The 21,384-nt window shown below is 34.2% G+C and overlaps 1 protein-coding gene across 10 annotated transcripts in view; it reads left to right on the forward strand.

Moving 5' to 3' along the window:
* PSD3 (pleckstrin and Sec7 domain containing 3) overlaps positions 1-21,384 on the forward strand; it is a 796,552-nt gene that overhangs the window by 443,124 nt on the left and 332,044 nt on the right. The gene's annotated exons all lie outside the window — the stretch shown is intronic.

Consider the following 21,384-nt stretch of genomic DNA (forward strand, 5'->3'; position numbering starts at 1 on the left):
TTCACTTTTTTTTTTTAGAATAGGTTCATACATGGAAAATATAACACGGATATGAGTTGGGTTAATGGGACTCATTTAAAGACCTCAGATTATCTAATTTATACATTATTCAGTCACTGCATAATGACTTTCCTTTTCCTTCTTACCATTATGAACTTTTCACATTTGCACAGCTCAACAGTAGAAAGTGGTAAAAGAAAGCAGATGAAATGCAATATTAAATCTGTTTTTGCTCTTTTTTCCTGCAAATGTTTTGGGGAGAGAAGGAGAAGTGAGGGTGAGGAAGGTAAACAAACTTCTTACCTTTAATCCCACTGCTTAAGTTAATGTCTGTCTTTCTGTGACAAGTTAAAAGTGGAGTTTAGTCTTTGTAATTTGATAATGAGGTCAGTGTCTTTTCTTTTATCTTCTCAAATTTCAGAGGAAACACTTTCTATGAAGTTGTGATAAAATCTGTCTGCTACTATAGTACTTCTCAAACTTTATGGTCTCAGAATCCTTTTTTACTCCTGAATTTTTTTGAGGTCCCCAAAGAACTTTTGTTATATCCATTACTATTTACTATGTTAAACTAAAATGGATAAGATTTAAAAATATTAAATTATTTTAAAATAGCATTAATAAGCCTATTAAATGAATAGCATACTTTTTTCTTTTAAAATGAGTGAATTTTATTTTTTATGTATTTTTAGGTGTACAGCATTATGATTCAATATTTGTATACATTACAAAATGATCATTACAATAAGTCCAGTTAACATTTGTTACCAAAACAGGTTTTTTTCCTTGTGATGAGAACTTTTAAGCTACAATTTTCTTTCTTTTTTTTTTTTTTAAAGTAGGGCCACACCTAGTGTGGAGCCCAACCTGGGGCTTGATCTCATGACCCTGAGATCAAGACCTGAGCTGAGATCAAGAGTCAGACATTTAACCAACTGAGCCACCCAGGTGCCCCAAGCTACAACTCTTAATTTTTGAAAATTCAATACAGTATTAACCGTGATGTACATTACATCCCCATGAGGTATTTATTTTATAATTAGAAGTCTGTACCTTTTTTTTAAATTGAAATATAGTTGACACACAATGTTATGTTGACACACAATGTTTTAGGTGTACAGCATAGTGATTTGACAAGTTTGTATGTTATGATATGCTGACTACAACTGTAGCTACCATCTGTTACCATACAATGCTATTAACAAACTCTTGACTATTTTCCGTATATTAAACCTTTTATCCTGTGATGTATTCATTCCGTAACTGGACGCTTGTATCTCCCACACCCTTTCACCTGTTTTGCCTATCCCCTTACCCTTTGCACCTCTGGGAGCCATCAGCTACTTTTCTGTATTTATGGGTCTGTTTCTGTTTTTGTTTTTTTTTTAACTTTACAAACACTTATGTGTTTTTTTAAGTTTTTAATTAAATTCCAGTTAGTTGACATACAGCATAATATTAGTTTCTGGTATACAATTTAGTGATTCAGCACTTATATACAACACTGGGTGCTCATCACAAAAGCCCTCCTTAATCCCCATCACCTATTTGTTTGTTCATTTGCTTGTTTTTTAGATTCCATGTATAAGTGAAATCATATGGGGATAACAATTCTTTTTAATTAATAATAATATACTTAGAAAAACAAAAAATGAGTGAAAAGTATAGCATTTAAAATATTTGGGGGAGACTTTCATATTTGGCTTAATAGAGGACAACTAACTCCTCTGCTTCTGTATTTAGTTGGTTATAGTTTGTCAGAAGTCATGTGGCTTTTACTCCACTGTAACTTGTGAGAGTGAAAGAAATGTTTTGAGTATTATTATAACACTAGGTTTGAGTTCATGGACACTGGGGACAGGATCCATGAATCCTATTTTGAGAGCCACTGTGTTACAATATTACTATCAGTTGCTTTATTTTTTCTTTAAACCACTTCAGTTCCTTTTTCAATGGCAGTGTTTTTACACAAGTGGCAGGAAAAGCCCAAGTAATATTTCAGATATCCCTAAACGTTGAACTTCTTTAATACTTACATTAGCTCTGTGATTGGAGTTTGTGAAAGGATACTTTGAATATGACAGCATCTTGGTTTCTAAATTTACAAAGGATCCTACTTTGCCTGCTAATCATGCATATAAAAAAATGGACACCTGAGGGCAGCATAATACAATTAAACTTACATGATAGAGAAGAAAACAAAACAAAAGCAAGATAGGAACTTGTAGCAGAACTACAGAATTAAAGTAATTACCAAATCAGTAGTATCCTTTTTTTTTTTTTTTTTACCCCACTTATTGTAACATGTTGGAGATGGAATTGTCATGTGGGCAGGTATACCTACTGTGTTTTTGATATCCCAAGGTTTATGAGGCCAGATTTTACCAATGGATCATGAGAGCCCTTAGTTTCTCTGAAAGCATGTTTTCCACAAAGCTTCCAGACTCTACGTTATTGAAAATAAAATTTTTAGGATTATTTTGCCTGATTCTTTAACCTGTAGGTCAGAGTATATGCTGTGGTTTGCTTTCCTAACAAATACTTGAGATAGTTGGCCTTGTTAGTAGCTCTCCCTTAGAACTGAGTTTAGGTTAGGTCTTGGCTGGAGCGTTGAAGAAGGTTCTATTCCTCCAGTTGTCAGGGAGAGCATACTCAAAGCAAAGACTTGGTCATTCTTGTGATGAATTTTGGACAGCAGATTATATGGTTTCTAGGTTACTCTAAAGAAGGAATCTCTTCATCATAACTTTGCCCCTTTGCTCTCATTATTACCAATAAAGTTGGGAACTGATTATCAGCCCAGTGGGAAAAAATGCCATAATTTTAAAAATAAGGCACAGAATACATCAGGAATCCTAATCTGTTTTACTTGCTCACTCATGATGTGCTCAACACAAATTCTACTTCCTTCTAGTTTTCTCTTAGATCAGGGGTCAGTGGGGGTGCCCGACTGGCTCAGAGCATGGCATATAGACTCTTGGTAGAACATGTGACTCTTGATCTTGCAGTTGTGAGTTCAAGGCCCATGTTGGGTATAGAGAGGGCTTAAAAATAAAATCTTAAAAAAAAGAAAAAAGATTGGGGTCAGCAAAGTATGTCCCACAGGCAAAATTCTGCTGATAGGCTGTTTTCATAAGTAAAGTTTTATTGAACAAAGCCATACCCATTTCTTTACATCTTCACACTAAAATGACATGTTGAGTAGTTGTAACAGGGACTTCATGGTCTATAAAGCCTAAAATATTTCCTATCTGGTCTTTACACAAATTTTCAGAACTTTTCTTTTCCAGTCCCCCGGCCCTTAGTCCATGAAACCTTTGCTATCTCTCCCACACATAGTAGAGCAACGTTGAAGATGATCCTTTTACTTAACATTCTGAACTGGGAACATGTTAAAAACACGCATGAGTTCAGTTTTTCAGAAATAATTCATCAAAGAATTTCTCTTTAAAAGGCATTTAATTTAATGTATCTTTAAAAGAAAACAAATGGGGAAAACAGCTCTTTCTTTTGTATTATAAGAGAGTATATTTGAAAATGTCAGTACAGTCATTTTGGAGAATAGTCTTGAATTTATCTGGGAATATGAACCTCTAGTCTTCGGTTTTTCATCTTTCTGCTTAATATTTCCTCTATTACAGATAGTTCATTCATTGGCCCAAAATTCAAGATTTGGGCCTGCCTGGTACTTTGAGTTTTCAAATAGAATTCTTACTTTTTATGGATTTTCCATTCTGCATGTTAAATTTTAGGTTTGATTAAAGGTGTCTCTGGATTTTAAGGCTAAAGATTCTGATGTTCATATTCACTGAACATCTCAGATTTGATTGGAAATTTTGCATTGATTTCAAGAGACAATTTTTGTGACTCTCAGTGCGTGAGGCTTTTCACACCTCCATGCTCTATTCATTTAATGGGAAGGAATTCAGAATATAAAAAGGTGCTATGAAATTACTGCCTTGGCATGTAACTGACCAGCATTTGTTCCAGAGCAAGCCTACCTTTTTCCAAAGGTATGAATATATTTAGGAAGAAAATAGAACCATGGCAACGTGTGAGTTTCTCTGTGATAGATGTGAATGGTTGAGATACACAGTCAGTGATTATAGTTAGCTTTGTTCACTGGACAATATTTGAATAATAGTATTTCAAAATAATTGACACAGTTTGGTATAATAAAAAGGAAAAATCCAGGTATTATATGAAGGAGTGTTTCTTGATGAACAAAGACTTCATTTTACTTTTACTCCATGATGAAAATGGTATAAAAACTCAGTGTTTAAATGTATATGATAGGCACAAAATGGACTGATGAGACCCTTTGCTTTTCTGCCTAAGCTTTACCTAGGAATTACCAGTGAGTAAGAAGACAATAAGTAGCAGTTATAAATAACCTCAACTAATCAAATATTCAGTAAGTTGTTGGGCATCTTTGACAAATAGAAAGCCATGTATCTTATTATTTTCTTGCATTAGACAAATTGAGGCACCGGGTATAAGGTGATTGATTGTACTAATGCTTCCTTACTGTGGAGAACCCAAAATATATGAATTGTTTTTGTTGGTTTGAATTTACTTATTCATTTTTCCCCTAATTGCTATTTTCCTAATTTTTATTTCAAATTTGTGAGTGTAAAGGTATCTTTACACTAATGTAGAAATGGTGTAGTCACTGTGAAAGTATACAAAAAGCAATGCTAAATAAGCAAGTAAATAAAGTAAGTCTGAATTTAGAATGAAGTATGATTTTATAAACCAAAATAATGCCAGGGACTTTACCATTGTTTTTAAGTGTTATAAAACATGACAATTGTCAATTAAATGGTGAAAGTTTTATTTATAACTTATAATAGAAATTCATGGTGTCCTAAAGAAACTTTTTACCTAATGATCATTAAACATATTTGCTCATGAATCTTTTTTCAAAAGAATTTTGAAAAAAAATACCCTTCTTTCCTTTTAAAGGTGCCCTCTAAATTTTTTTATTACAAGTTTAAGTAGCTAAAACATAAAAAGAATTTTTGATGTGGTTATTAACTATTGGCATTAAAATATTCTTTCATTAGCATCTAAAGGTCTTATTGAGGGGAAAGTACTTCCAAATGACAGTAAGGACTTCTGAAAATCTGGTCCTCCAAAATTACAATGAGAATACTTGCAAAAAATGGTCACAATCACTGTATTCAGAACTGTAGAGATTAACAGAAAGCTTGCAACAATCTGAAGAGTATTTTTTGAAGAAAACAAAAAACAGCTGAAGATCCATAAGAACAGTAAGATTTGTAGTGTTTTAACTTGCTCTATTACCATCTCCTCTCCCCAACTCCAGGTAATCTTGAAAACATATAGTCTCACAATCAGAGTAGCTGAGAAAACCAGAAGCCTAGCATTCACTGGAATGGGCAGTGGGGAACTCCCTCAAAAACCCCATTCCCAGGGAATTGTCATTATTCGATTTGTCTGGCAGCTCACTGGAAAATCCTCACTTGCAGAGCTTGTCTTTCTTTGATCTGACTGGCTCATTCAATAAAAAAAAAGTCTTTTCCCCAGAGCATTTGACAGTTCACAGTTGTTAAACAATACTGCTGCATTAGGTGCTAGTAACAATTGGGCAAACAAGAGGCTGACCAAAAAACTTAACAGGAAAAGCTGGGAAATAAGGCATACTGGTAAACTCTGATATATTCTTGGGAATCTATGTCCACCTTCCCAGAAAAAAAACCCGAAAAGACCCTAAGCTCATACTGCTGACAATCCTTGAGATTCTACATAAACAGAAAGTGAAGACTACAACAGATTTATAAACTCTCTCCTGGTGCATTGAAGGTATTCCTTAACATGCACACACAACCTCATGGCAAGACTGAGATACTTATTCGTTCAAGACATTTAAGGAAATCTCTGTCCAATAATAAGCTGATTACTGAGTTTACGGAGTAGAGACTTTCATGGGTCACATACAACAAAAATTAATTCAGGAAAAGCCACTAAACAAACAATACAGTAACAACAAACGGGGGGAGAAGGACAAATCTGATGTACAGAGTTACCACATTATTTACAATCTCTAGTTTTCAACAAATAATTATGAGACTTGCAAAGAAATAGAAAAGTATAGCCTCTATACAATCAAAGATAGCAATCAGAAACTGTCTCCAAGGAAAGCCAGACATTGGACTTAAAATATTAGAAAAATGGATTAAAAGCATTCAACTGTGTGCATTATAAAAGAGACACATTTTAGATTCAGAGACCATAGGTTGAAAGTTAAAAAATGAGAAAGGAAGTACCAAGTAAACAATAACTGGAAGAGAATTGGAGTTTCTGTGTTAATATCAACCAAATATACTTTAAGACCAGACGTACTAGAGACAAAGACATTTTATAATAATGAAAAGGTCAGTCCACCAAAAGGATACAACAGTTCTAAGTGTAGGCACCTAAAATACTGTCCCAAACTAACTGGATGAACAACTTACAAGTGGAAAGGAGATAATATGCCCAAAATCAGAGCACCAAAATATATAAAGCAAGTACTCACAGAACTAAAAGGAGCAATAAACAACAGTACAGTAATAGTTGGGGCCTTTAATACTCCACTCTCGCCAATAGATAGATGACCTAGACAATCAGTAAGGAAATGGTGATTTGAACAATACTGTCCACCAAATGTTCCTAGGAGACATATGCAGAATATTCCATTCAACAGCAGTAGAATACATATTCTTTTAGAGCACATGTGGGACATTTTCTAGGATAGATCATTGCGAGGCTGCAAAACAAGTCTCAAGAAATAGAAGATGATAAAAATTATATCAAGTGTCTTTTTTGACCACAAATTTCAGAAAATAAAAATAGAAATCAAAAACAGGAGAAAAGCTGGAAAATTGACAAATGGAAGTTAACCAGTGGATCAAAGAAGAAATAAAAAAGGAAATAAAAAAGTATCTTGAGACAATAAAAAAAATGGAAACACAACATACTAAAATTTATAGGATGCAGCATAAACAGTTCTAAGAGAAAACTACAGCTATAAGCATATATGTCAAGAAAAAGAAAGATCTCAAATAACTTTATACCTCAAGGAACTAAAAGAAGAACAAACTAAGCCCAATGTTAGCAAAAGAAAGGTAATAATAGAGATAAGAGCAGAAATAAATGGGATAGAAAATAGGAAAATAGAAAAGATTAACAAAACCAAGAGTTGGTTCTATGACATGATAGACAAAATTGACAAACCTTTAGGTAGAATAATGAAAAAAAAGAGAAGACTAAAATAAAATTACAAATGAAAGAGGAGACATTACAACAGATACCTCAGAAATACAAAGAATCATAAACTATTATAAACAATCATACTCCAACATATTAGACAACCTAAAATAAATCGATCTATTTCATACAGCCCGCCAAGACTGAATCATGAAACAGAAAACCTGAACAGATCAATAATGAGAAAGGAGATTAATTCAGTATCAAAAGCCTCCTGAAAAAGATAAGCCCAGCACCAAATGGTTTCACTGGTGAATTCAAGCATTTAAAAAAGGATTAACGCCAGTCCTTGTCAAACTCTTCCAAAAAATTCAAGAATAGGAGGGAACATTTCCAAACTCATTTACAAGAACAGCATTACCCTGATACAAAAGCCAGATAAGAACACTGTATGAAAAGAAATTTACAGGCTACTGATGAATATAGATGCAAAAATTCTCAAAATACTAGTAAACTAGATTTAAGAGCACATTAAAGGAACACACACTGTGATCAATAGGGATTCATCTCTAGGAGGCAAAGATGTTTTGACATCTACAATTCAATAAATATGATGCATCACATTAATAGAATGAAAGATAAAAATTGTATAGTCATCTTAATAGACCCAGAAAAAGCATTTAACAAAACTTAATACCCTTTCCTGATAACAATTCTCAATACATTGATTATCGATGTATGCCTAAACAAAGGCCATATCACTGCTAACATCATACTCCATGGTGAAATGTTGGAAGTTTTGCCTTTAAGATCAAGACAAGGGTTTTCATTCTCACTACTCCTATTCAACTTAGTAATGCAAATCCTAGCCAGAGCAATCAACCCATCAAGGAAAATAAAATAATCCAGATTGAAAAGAAAGAAAGACATGAAATCATTTGCAAACGACATGACCTTAAGTGTAGAAAACCATAAAGACTTCACACACACACAAATGTTAGAACTAATAAAGGAATTAAGTAAAATTCAAGATAAAAAGTCAATATACAAAAACCAGTTGTGTTTCTATATACTAATGAGAGAATATCTGAAAAAGAAAAAAATAATCCCAGTCACCATAGCACCAAAAACAATCAAATACTTAGGAATAAATTTAACCAAGGAGGTGAAAGATCTATCTGTACACTGAAGGCTAGATGACATTGTTGAAAGAAATTGAAGACACAAATGGAACAATGTCCCATGTTCATGATTGGACTAATTAATATTGTTAAAATGTCCAACCTGCCCAAAGCCATCTATAGATTCAATGCAATTCCTTATCAAAATCTCAGTGGCAATTTTTACAGAAAAGGAAAAACAACCCTAAAATTTGTATGGAACCACAAAAACCCCACATAGCCAAAGCAAACTCAAGAAAAAGGAACATAGCCAGATGCAATCACATTTCTCGATTTCCAACTATACTACAAAGTTACAGTAATTAAAACAGTATGGTACTGTCATTAAAATAAACACACAGACCAATGGAACAGAATTGAGAGCCCAGAAATGAACTCACACATATTCAATCAACTAATACTTGACGAGGGAGCCAAGAATACTCTATGGGGAAAAGATAGTCTCTGCAATAAATGGTGTTGGGAAAACTAGTTATCCACATGCCAAAGAATGAAACTGGATCCCTATCTTAAACAACTCACAAAATTAACTCAAGAATGGATTAAAGACTTATATATACAAGGCCTGAAACCATAAAATCCTCTAAGAGAACAGCAGGAAAGAAGCTCTTTGACATTGGTTTTGGAGATAATTATTTTAATCTGACACCAAAGCAAAAGCAATAAAAGCAAAATAAGCAAGACTATATTGAACTAAAAAGTTGCACAGCAAAGGAAACCATGAACAAAATGAAAAGACAGCCTATAAAATGAGATGAAATATTTGTAAATGATATATCTGATAAGGGATTAATATCCAAAATATATATGAAACTCCTACAACTCAATAGCAAGAAGAAAATTGAAATTGAGAAAGGAACTGAAGTTTTCAAATAAGATCTATACAAATGATCAACAGGTACATGAAAAGTTGGTCACCATCACTAATCATAAGGGAAGTGCAAATCAAAACTACAATGAAATATTACCTCACACCTGTTATAATGGCTATTATCAAAAAAACAAGAGTTAACAAGTGCTGGTGAGGATTTGTAGGAAAGAGAATCCTTGTACAATGTTGGTAGGAATATAAATTTGTGCCTTTTATTTTGTATGTATTTTATTGAAGATTCTAATCAGAGTAATAAGGCAAGAAAAAAAAGTATCAAGATTAGAAAGGAATAAGTAAAATTATCTGTTTGCAGAAGACCTGATCTTGTATATAGAAAATCGTATATCTACCAAAAAATAAACACTATTAGAATCTCAAAAACAAGTTCAGTAAACACTGCAAAATAAAAGTTGAATATATAAAGATCAACTATATATATTATATATCAGTAATGAATAATATGGAAATGAAATTAATTTTATATATGGTAACATCAGAAATACTAAGATACTTATGAATAGAATTAACAAAATAAGATAATACATTGATGGTGAAAAATACAAAACATTGTTCAAAGAAATCAAATGGAAAGTTATCCCATGGTCATGGTTTGGAACACTTAATGTTAAAGTGGCATACTCTCCAAAATGATCTTAAGAGTCATTACAATGTCAAAATCCCACTTGGCCTTTATTTTTGGGGGGGGAGCAGAAATTGATAAATGAATCCTGAAATTCGTGTAGAAATGCACAAAAAAAAGAGAAATAACTTGGAAGATGATACAAAGCTTACTACAGAACAAGACAAAGAAGACACAAATAAGTTGAAAGCCTTTCCATGTTCATGGATTGGAAAACAATATTGTTAAGATCACTCAAGGTGATCTGTAGATTCAATGCAGTTTGTATGAAAATCCCAATGAAATATTTTCAGAAATAGAAAAAAAATAAGGCTAATATTCATATGAATTCTCAAGATCAGAGAGGAAATAAATGAAATAGAGACTAAAAGGACAGTAGAAAAAAATCAGTGAAAATGAGAGCTGGTTCTTTGAAAATATAAACAAAATCAATAAACTCTTAAACTAGATTAAACAAGAAAAAAAGATAGAGGACTCAAATAAAATAAGAAATGAAAGAGAAGTTACAAGTGATACCACAGAAATGACAAGTGACTACTATGAAAAATTATATGCCAACAAGATGGACAACCTAGAAGAAATGAACAAATTCCTAGAAACATACAATCTCCCAACACTGAATATGAAAAAATAGAAATTTTGAATAGACTTTTACCAGTAAGGAGATTAAACAATAATCAGAAACCTCCCAACAAATGAAAGTTCAGGATCAGATGGCTTCATTGTCAAATTCTGTCAAACATGCAAATAATATTTAATATTCTTCTCAAATTCTTCCAAAAAACTGGAGAGGAGGGAGCCTTTTCCAACACATTTCACAAAGCTAGCATTATCCTGATAAAAAACCCAGACAGGACACCACACAAAAAGGAAAATTATAGGCTACTACATGGATGAACATAGAAGCTAAAATCCTCAACAAAATATTAGTAAACCAAATTCAATAATATGTTAAAAGAATGATACACCATGATCAAGTGTCACTTATTTTAGGAATGCAAGGACAGTTCAACAGCTGCAAATCTGTGATATATCACATTAACAAAATGTAAGATAAAAATCACGATCATCTCAATACACACAGAAAAAGCATTTGATAAAATTCAGTAGTCATTTATGAGACAAACTCAACAAAATGGGTATAGAGGGAACATACCTAGACTTAATAAAGGCCATATATGACAATCCCAGAACTAGTATCATACTCAACAGCAAAGAACTGAAAGCTTTTCCTCTAAGAACAGGAATAAGACAGTTTTGTCCACTTCTGTCACTTTTATTCAACATAGTACTGGAAATCCTAGCTATAGCAGTTAGACAAGAAAAAGAAAAGGCATCCAAATCAGAAAGAAGTAGAACTATGTTCACAGATGACATGCTACTACATATTGAAAACCCTGAAGACGCCACCAAAAACCTGATCAGTTGGAACTGATAAATTTATTCAATAAAGTTGCAGGACACAATATCAATATACAGAAATCCATGGCATTTCTCTATGCTAATAATAAAACATCAGAAAGATGAATTAAGAAAACGATCCCATTTACAACTGCATCACAAAAAATAATATATCCAGGAATGAATTTAACCACAGAGGTGAGAGACTTGTACTCTGAAAACTGTAAGACACCAATGAAGTAAATTGAGGATGACACAAATAAATGGAAACATGTTCCATGCTCATGGATTAGAAGAATTACTATTGTTAAAACGTCCATGCTACCCAAAATAATCTACAGATTTAATTCAGTACTAATCAAAATTCCGATGGCATTCTTCACAGAAGTACAACAAGTAATTGTAAAATTTGTATGGAACTGCAAAAGATTCTGAATGGCCAAAATGAGCTTGAGAAAGAACAAAGCTGGAGGTATCGTGCTACCTGACTTCAAACTATAATACAAAGCTATAGTAATCAAAATATGTCATTGGTATGAAATAGACACACAGATCAGTGAAACAAAATTCAGAGCCCTAAAATAAATCCACACTTATATGGATAATTAAACCACAACACAGGAACCAAGAACATACAATGGAGAAAGGGGTAGTCTCTTCAATAAATAGTGCTGGGAAAGCTGTACAGCTGTATGCAAGGGAATGAAACCAGAACTACTGTCTTACACCGTATACAAAAATTAACTCAAAATGGGTTAAAGACTTGAATATAAGACCTGAAACCATAAAATTCCTAGTGGGAAACTCCTGGGCATCAGTCCTCGTGATGTCTTTTTGGATGTGACTTCAAAGACAAGAGAAACAAAAGCAAAAATAAATAAATAAATAAATAAATAAATAAATAAATAAATAAATAAAGGGACTCTTCGATACTAAAAAGCTTGTGCACAGCAAAGGAAAATCATCATCAAAACAAAAAGGCAACCTATTGAATGTGGGAGATATTTGCAAACCGTATATCCAATAAGGGGTTAATATCCAAAATATATAAAAACTCATGCAGCTCAACAACAACAACAAAAAACAAATAACCTGATTCAAAAATGGATAGATGATCTGAATAGACATTTATCTGGGGAAGACATACACATGGCCAAAAGGCACATGCGAAGATGCTTAGCATCATAATTATTAAGGAAATGTAAATCAGAACCACAGTGAGGTATCACCTCACACCTGTTACAATAGCTATTATCAAAAAGACAAGAAATAAGTGTCAGGTGGGATGTGGGGAAAGGGAACCTTTGTACACTGTTGGGATTGTAAAATGGTATACCCACTATGGAAAACATTATGGAGATTCCTCAAGAAATTAATAATAGAATTACCATAAGACCCAGCTATTCTACTTCTGTAAATTTTTTTGAAGAATATGAAAACACTAATTCAAAAAGATGTGTTCATCCCTATGTTTGTTGCAGCATTATATATAGTCGCCCAGATATGGAAATAGGCTAGAGGTCCATCAATAGACAAATATAAAAACGATATATAGTGTTACTGATCTTAGCGCGGAAACTCACAGTTTTTCCCCATTGAGGATGATATTAGTGGTGGGTCTTTCATATATGGCTTTTATGATCTTGAGGTATGGTCCTTCTGTTCCTACTATTTTGAGGGTTTTTACCAAGAAAGGATGCTGTATTTTGTCAAATGCTTTTGCTGCATCTGTTTAGAGTATCATGTGGTTCTTGTACTTTCTTTTTTTGGTGTGATGTATCACATTGATTGTTTTGTGGATATTGAACTAGCCCTGCATCCTGGGTATAAATCTCACCTGGTCGTGGTGAATAATTCTTTTAATGTATTGTTGGATCCAGTTGGCTAGTATCTTGTTGAGTACTTTTGCATCCATGTTCATGAGGGAAATTGGTCCGTAGTTCTCCTTTTTAGTGGGATCTTTGTCTGGTTTTGGAATCAAGGTAATGCCGGCTTCATAGAATGAGTTTGGAAGTTTTCCATCCATATTTATTGGAACAGTTTCGAAAGAATAGGTGTTAACTCTTCTTTAAATGTTTGGTAGAACCCCCTGGAAAGCCATCCTGCCCTGTCCTCTTGTTTATTGGGAGATTTTTGATTATTGATTCAATTTCTTTACTGGTTATGGGTCTGTTCAAATTTTCTATTTATTCTTGTTTCAGTTTTGGTAGTTTATATGTTTCTAGAAATTGGTCCATTTCTTCCACATTGCCCAATTTATTGGCATATAATTGCCCATAATATTCTCTTATTATTGTTTATATTTCTGCAGTGTTGGTTGTGATTTCTCCTCTTTCATTCTTGAGTTTATTTATTTGGGTCTACTCTCACCACTGTTGTTCAGCATAGAATTGGAAGTCCTAGCCTCAGCAGTCAGACAGCATGAATAAAAGGTACCCAGATCAGCAAGGAGAAAGTCAAATTTTCACTCTTCACAGATGACATGATACTCTATATGGAAAACCCAAAAGATTACACCAAAAAACTGCTAGAATTGATACATGAATTCAGCAAAGTCCCAGGATATAAAATCAATGAACAGAAATCAGTTGCATTTCTATACACCAATAATGAAGCAACAGAAAGAGAAATCGAGGAATCAATTCCGTTTACAATTGCACAAAAAACCATAAAGTACCTAGGAATAAACATAACCAAAGAGGTGAAGAATGTATACACTGAAAACTATAGAAAGCTTATGAAAGAAATTGAAGCAGACACAAAAAAATGGAAAAATGTTCCATGCTCCTGGATTGGAAGAACAAACATTGTTAAAATGTCAATACTACCCAAAGCAGTCTACATATTCAATGCAATCCCTATCAAAGTAACACCAGCATTCTTCGCAGAGCTAGAACAAACAATCCTAAAATTTGTATGGAACCAGAAAAGATCCCACATAGCCAAAGCAATCTTGAAAAAGAATACCGAAGCTGGAGGCATCACAATCCCGGACTTCAAACTGTATTACAAAGCTGTAATTATCAAGACAGTATGGTACTGGCACAAAAACAGACATCAGATCAATGGAACAGAATAGAGAACCCAGAAATGGACCCAGAAATGTATGGCCAACTAATCTTTGACAAAGCAGGAAAGAATATCCAATGGAATAAAGATGGTGATGGGACAACTGGGCAGCGACATGCAGAAAAATGAACCTGCACCACTTTCTTACACTATACACAAAAATAAACTCAAAATGGATTAAAGACCTAAACATAAGACAGGAAGCCATCAGAATCCTCGAGGAGAAAGCAAGCAAAAGCCTCTTTGAACTCAGCCGCATCAACTTCTTAGCACATCTTCAGAGGCAAGGGAAACAAAATAAAAAATGAACTGTTGGGACTTATCAAGATAAAAAGCTTCTGAACAGCAAAGGAAACAATCAACAAAACTAAAAGGCAACCAACAGTATCGGAGAAGATATTTGCAAATGACATATCAGATAAAGGGTCCAAAATTTATAATTAACTTATCAAACTCAACACCCAAAAAACAAATAATCCAGTGAAGAAATGGTCAGTAGATATGAATAGACACTTTTCCAAAGAAGACATCCAGGTGGCTAACAGACACATGAAAAAATGCCAACATCACTCATCATCAGGGAAATAGAAATCAAAACCACAATGAGATACCACCTCACACCAGTCAGAATGGCTAAAATTAACAACTCAGGCAAAAACAGATGTTGGTGAGGATGTGGAAAAAGAGGGTCGCTTTTGCACTGGTGGTGGGAATACAAACTGGTGCAGCCACTCTGGAAAACAGTATGGAGGTTCCTCAAAAAATTAAAAATAGAATTACCCTATAACCCAGCAATTGCACTACTAGGTATATATCCAAGGGGTAGAGATGTATTTCGAAGGGGCACATGCACCCCAATGTTTATAGCAGCACTATCAACAATAGCCAAAGTATGGAAAGAGCCCAAATGTCCATCGACAGATGAATGGATAAAGAATAGGTGGTACATATATACAATGGAGTATACTCAGTAATCAAAAAGGATGAAATCTTGCCATTTGCACCAACATGGATGGAACTAGAGGGTATTATGCTAAGTGAGATAAGTCATTCAGAGAAAGACAAATATCATATGACTTCACTCATATGTAGAATTTAAGATACAAAACAGGTGAACATAATGGAAGGGAAGCAAAAATAATATAAAAACAGAGAGGGGGACAAAACATAAGAGACTCTTAAATACAGAGAACAAACTGAGGGTTGCTAGAGGGGCTGTGGGTGGGGGGATGGGCTAAATGGGTAAGGGGTATTAAGGAAAACACTTGCTGGAATGAGCACTGGGTGTTATACATAGGGGATGAATCACTGGAATCTACTCCTGAAATCATTATTGCACTATATGCTAACTAACTTGGATGTAAATTAAAAATAAATGAATAAATAAATAAATAAGAATATATAGTATATTCAATGGAATATTAGTCATAAAAAGAATGAAATCTTGCCATTTGTGACATTATTGGACTTTGAGAATATTACCCTAAGTGAAATGAGTCATATGGAAAAAGACAAATACTGTGTGATTTCCCTCATATATGGAAACTAAAAAAATAAATGAACAAACTAAAGAAAACAAACTCATAGGTACAGAAAACACAGTAGTGGTTACCAGAATTTAAGAGGGTTAGGGGGTGGGTGAAATGGGTAAAGGGGGTCAGCTGTATGGTGATAGATGGTAATTGGACTTGTGGTGTGATCATGTGGTAGTGTTTGCAGATGTCAAGTTATACACCTGTACACTTGAAACACATATCTGTGTGTGTGTGTGTGTGTGTGTGTGTGTGTGTGTGTATACACACACACACATACATATATGCATTTGGCATGTATATACATACATGCATACATATATATAAGAAAGTACTCTATGATTCCCTTTATGTGAGCCATCTAAAGCAGTCAAATTCATAGAAACAAAAAGAAAGTAGAATGATTGTTACTATAGGCTCAGGGGGTGGGAAAGAAGGGTTGTTTTGTTTTGTTTTACTTTTTTTAACGTTTATTTATTTCTGAGAGAGAGAGAGACAGAGCATAAACGGGGGAGGGTCAGAGAGAGAGGGAGACACAATCTGAAACAGGCTCCAGGCTCTGAGCTTTCAGCACAGAGCCCTATGCGGGGCTCAAACTCATGGACCACGAGATCATGACCTGAGCCGAAGTCGGATGCCAAACCGACTGAGCCACCCAGGTGCCCCCAGCGGGGTTGTTTTTTAATGGGTATAGAGTTTAAGATTTGCTATATGCAATAGTTTTCGAAATCTGTTTTATAGCCATGTGAATATACTTAACACTGCTGAATTTTACACTTAAGTATGGTTATGATGGTAAATTTTTTGCTATGTGATTTTTAGCCACAATAAAGTGCAATGACAAAAATAACTTACTACAAAGCTATAAGAATCAAGAGCGTATTATACTGGCATCCAGTCATACATCCAGATTACAGTAGAATTGAGAATTCATAAGAAAACCCTTATTTTTTTCATGTCTTTAGTTTTAATGTTTCATTTCTTTTTTTTTTCAATATATGAAACTTATTGTCAAATTGGTTTCCATACAACACCCAGTGCTCATCCCAAAAGGTGCCCTCCTCAATACCCATCACCCACCCTCCCCTCCCTCCCACCCCCCGTCAACCCTCAGTTTGTTCTCAGTTTTTAAGAGTCTCTTATGCTTTGGCTCTCTCCCACTCTAACCTCTTTTTTTTTTTTTCCTTCCCCTCCCCCATGGGTTTCTGTTAAGTTTCTCAGGATCCACGTAAGAGTGAAAACATATGGTATCTGTCTTTCTCTGTATGGCTTATTTCACTTAGCATCACACTCTCCAGTTCCATCCACGTTGCTACAAAGGGCCATATTTCATTCTTTCTCATTGCCATGTAGTACTCCATTGTGTATATAAACCACAATTTCTTTATCCATTCATCAGTTGATGGACATTTAGGCTCTTTCCATAATTTGGCTATTGTTGAGAGTGCTGCTATAAACACTGGGGTACAAGTGCCCCTATGCATCAGTACTCCTGTATCCCTTGGGTAAATTCCTAGCAGTGCTATTGCTGGGTCATAGGGTAGGTCTATTTTTAATTTTCTGAGGAACCTCCACACTGCTTTCCAGAGCGGCTGCACCAATTTGCATTCCCACCAACAGTGCAAGAGGGTTCCCGTTTCTCCACATCCTCTCCAGCATCTATAGTCTCCTGATTTGTTCATTTTGGCCACTCTGACTGGCGTGAGGTGATATCTGAGTGTGGTTTTGATTTGTATTTCCCTGATGAGGAGCGACGTTGAGCATCTTTTCATGTGCCTGTTGGCCATCCGGATGTCTTCTTTAGAGAAGTGTCTATTCATGTTTTCTGCCCATTTCTTCACTGGGTTATTTGTTTTTCGGGTGTGGAGTTTTGGTGAGCTCTTCATAGATTTTGGATACTAGCCCTTTGTCTGATATGTCATTTGCAAATATCTTTTCCCATTCCGTTGGTTGCCTTTTAGTTTTGTTGGTTGTTTCCTTTGCTGTGCAGAAGCTTTTAATCTTCATAAGGTCCCAGTAATTCACTTTTGCTTTTAATTCCCTTGCCTTTGGGGATGTGTCGAGTAAGAGATTGCTACGGCTGAGGTCAGAGAGATCTTTTCCTGCTTTCTCCTCTAGGGTTTTGATGGTTTCCTGTCTCACATTCAGGTCCTTTATCCATTTTGAGTTTATTTTTGTGAATGGTGTGAGAAAGTGGTCTAGTTTCAACCTTCTGCATGTTGCTGTCCAGTTCTCCCAGCACCATTTGTTAAAGAGACTCTTTTTTCCATTGGATGTTTTTTCCTGCTTTGTCAAAGATGAGTTGGCCATACGTTTGTGGGTCTAGTTCTGGGGTTTCTATTCTATTCCATTGGTCTATGTGTCTGTTTTTGTGCCAGTACCATGCTGTCTTGATGATTACAGCTTTGTAGTAGAGGCTAAAGTCTGGGATTGTGATGCCTCCTGCTTTGGTCTTCTTCTTCAAAATTACTTTGGCTATTCGAAGAAAACCCTTATTTTTATGGTCAGTTGATTTTCAACAAGGATGCCAAGATCTAAAGGTATAAAAATTTTGGAAAACATAGAGTAAATATTTCTGACCTTGGATTACGTAATAATTTGTTACATTCGACAATAAAAACACAAGTAGTAAAAGAAAAAAAAACTCTGATAAATTGGGTTTCATATAGATCAAAACTTTTTGTGCTTTAGACAACACCATCAAGAAAAGACAACCTACCGAATGGGAGAAAATATTTGCGAAGTATATATCTGATAAGGAGTTTTATATCCAGAATATATAAATAACTCCTACAACTCAACAATAAAGACAAATGACTCAATAACAAAAGGGCAAAGGATTTGAGTAGGGATTTATTCAAAGAATATATACAAATGATCAATATGTGGATGAAAGATGCTGAACATCATTAGTCATTAGGGAATTACAAATCAGAACCACAAGATTGCAATTCATATCTGCTAGAAATGGCTAAAATAAAATGGACAGATAAATGTTGGTAAGGATGTAGAGAAATTGGAACTCACACTTCTAGTGGGGATGTAAACTGGTGTGGCCTGTTTGGAAAAAAGATTCTGATAGTTCTTCAAATGATTAAATGCAGAGTTACCATATGACATAGCAGTCCCACTCCTGAATTAAATACATAGGAGGAATGAAAATATATGTCTATGCAAAAACTTTACACAAATATTTACAGTAACATTGTTGATAATAACCAAAATGTGGAAACAGTCCAAATAGCCGTCAGCTTATAAATGGGTACACAAAATTTGGTATATTCATACAATGGAATGTTATTTGCCAATAAAAATAAATATTGATTCATGCTAAAATATGGACATACCTTGAAAACAATATGGTAGATGAAAGAAGCCAGTCAAAAAAAGGCCACACTTTATATGATTCCACTTATGTGAAGTGCTCTTGCATAGGCAAATCCATACAAATAAAAAGATAATTAGTGGTTGCCAGGAGATGAGTATTGGGGATGGGAGAAGAGATATGAGTACTGACTGCTAATGGATATGATTATCTTTTAGGGTGATAAAAGTATTCTGAATTTAGATAATGGTGATGGCTGTACAACTCTATATGTGTATTATGAATCACTGAATTGTATAATTCAAAAGGATGAATATTATGTGAATATCATTTCAGTAAAGCTAGTATTTTAAGAAAGCTTCAGTGAGCTGACACTCCTCCTTCATCATATTAAAAAATTAACTCTCTTTATTTTACTTTTTCTCCTAGTAGTCATAACTGTTTACTTTTCCATAGTTTTTTTTTTTTTTTGTATGTGTGTGTTAATAGGTTTTTATACTTGGGAGACTTTTATTGATTATTGTTTGATATGTATTTTTAACAAAAACTGTATAAACTGAAATGAAAGTTTCATATCTATTTTGATACCTTTGATGACTATAATACTACAAGTATTTAAATATAAATTGTTCTTCAAGAAATTTTTGTTATTAACAATACAAAATTAATAAAAATGATGTTACAAGTATTTGAATTCACATCATATATTAAAGAACATTTTGGTTTTTAACTAATGATTAAATTATGCCCTCTTTTGGTTTGGTTAAAAGCAAAGAATTGGAAACTGTCTGACTTGGAAAAGACATTATTCATTCATTTTCTCAAATCCTCAGAACATAATCAAAAACACCATGTCAAGTCATATCAACATTACTATTAAATATACTTGTTACTTTTTACCTTGTTCTGATATCTTTGATAAAGACTGGGAAGGTTGAGTTATTGTGTTTTTCAATATAGTGTTGTGAAACTATTTTTTATTAAAGTTTCTGTGCTTTAAATAAGTTTTAATCAAAACTTAGGGCTAGAGATTTAACTTACTTAAATTATGGAAATATCTACCAAATTCACTGGCAAAACCATTTCTCATTGTTAAAACATTCACTCAGTCTTTCATATGCATTCTGACTATGCCCTCTTTGCTAGTGGAAGAGGCAAGGTTTTTAACAAAAGTTATTTAGCACTTTCACTAAAATTAATTAGATAGGATGGGTTGGACTATTTGTTTCGTGTCTTAAAGTAGAAGAGCAGTTGTGAGACAGGAAGTGGGAAGTGATTACTTTTAAGATACACAGGTGTATATGTTCCCAGGCATATATGTACTTTTGAAGTTAAAGTGTTGTGTACATAAGCTCTTAAACGTATCCTTGGCTTTGTATTCCTTTTAAAATCTTTATTTCCTGGAATATTTTTCCTCAACTTGAAGGCTAATGTTCTACCCCACTCTTAGTCGTTCATGAAAAATAACCTCGTGGAACATACATTTTATTTGTATGCATATTGTGTACAAGGATATTGATAAGCTGGTACACTTCCTGTTCACTTGGACCACATTTTGGCAAAGACCACACTTTGCCTGTGCCTATTGTGGATAGATTTCTCTTGGTGTCCAGATTGAACCTCTGAATCCTTCAAGACTGGTGGCTCTTACTAGTTGACTAGAGCTGGCATAAGAGACACTTCTCTTTCATACCACCTTTATTAGTTTCCTCACTCTGACATATTTGTATCTTCTCTTTTTTTGTAGTTTAGATTTCCTAATTACATTTTACTTTTTTTCATTTTGTTTATTAATGTGATTTTTTTGTTATTGAGCTTATCCTTCAATCAGTTTGGAAATGTGTTTGGAAATAATTTTCCACGAGTCTCTTGCATTTCTGTACATTTTGTGAACAGAAACTTTGATTGCCTTTGTTCCGGTCTACTTTTACACATTTTTTTCTATAGTGAGCAGCTTTGGAATATATAATGACTAGAGAGCAATGCATAAGTTTGTTTATAGCCTTGGATGATACGAGTTGGTTCGTTCCTTTAGAGCAAAAGTGATAGGCTTATTGCCCATTACAGTTATTCAGATTCCCACATCTCAGTGCTCCTTTCCTGTATCACAACCCACCACGTGTGCATATCAACTGTCCCCGCTCAGGTTCTCT

This window comes from Panthera uncia, chromosome B1 (genome assembly GCF_023721935.1).
Source record: "Panthera uncia isolate 11264 chromosome B1, Puncia_PCG_1.0, whole genome shotgun sequence".
NCBI lineage: Eukaryota > Metazoa > Chordata > Mammalia > Carnivora > Felidae > Panthera > Panthera uncia.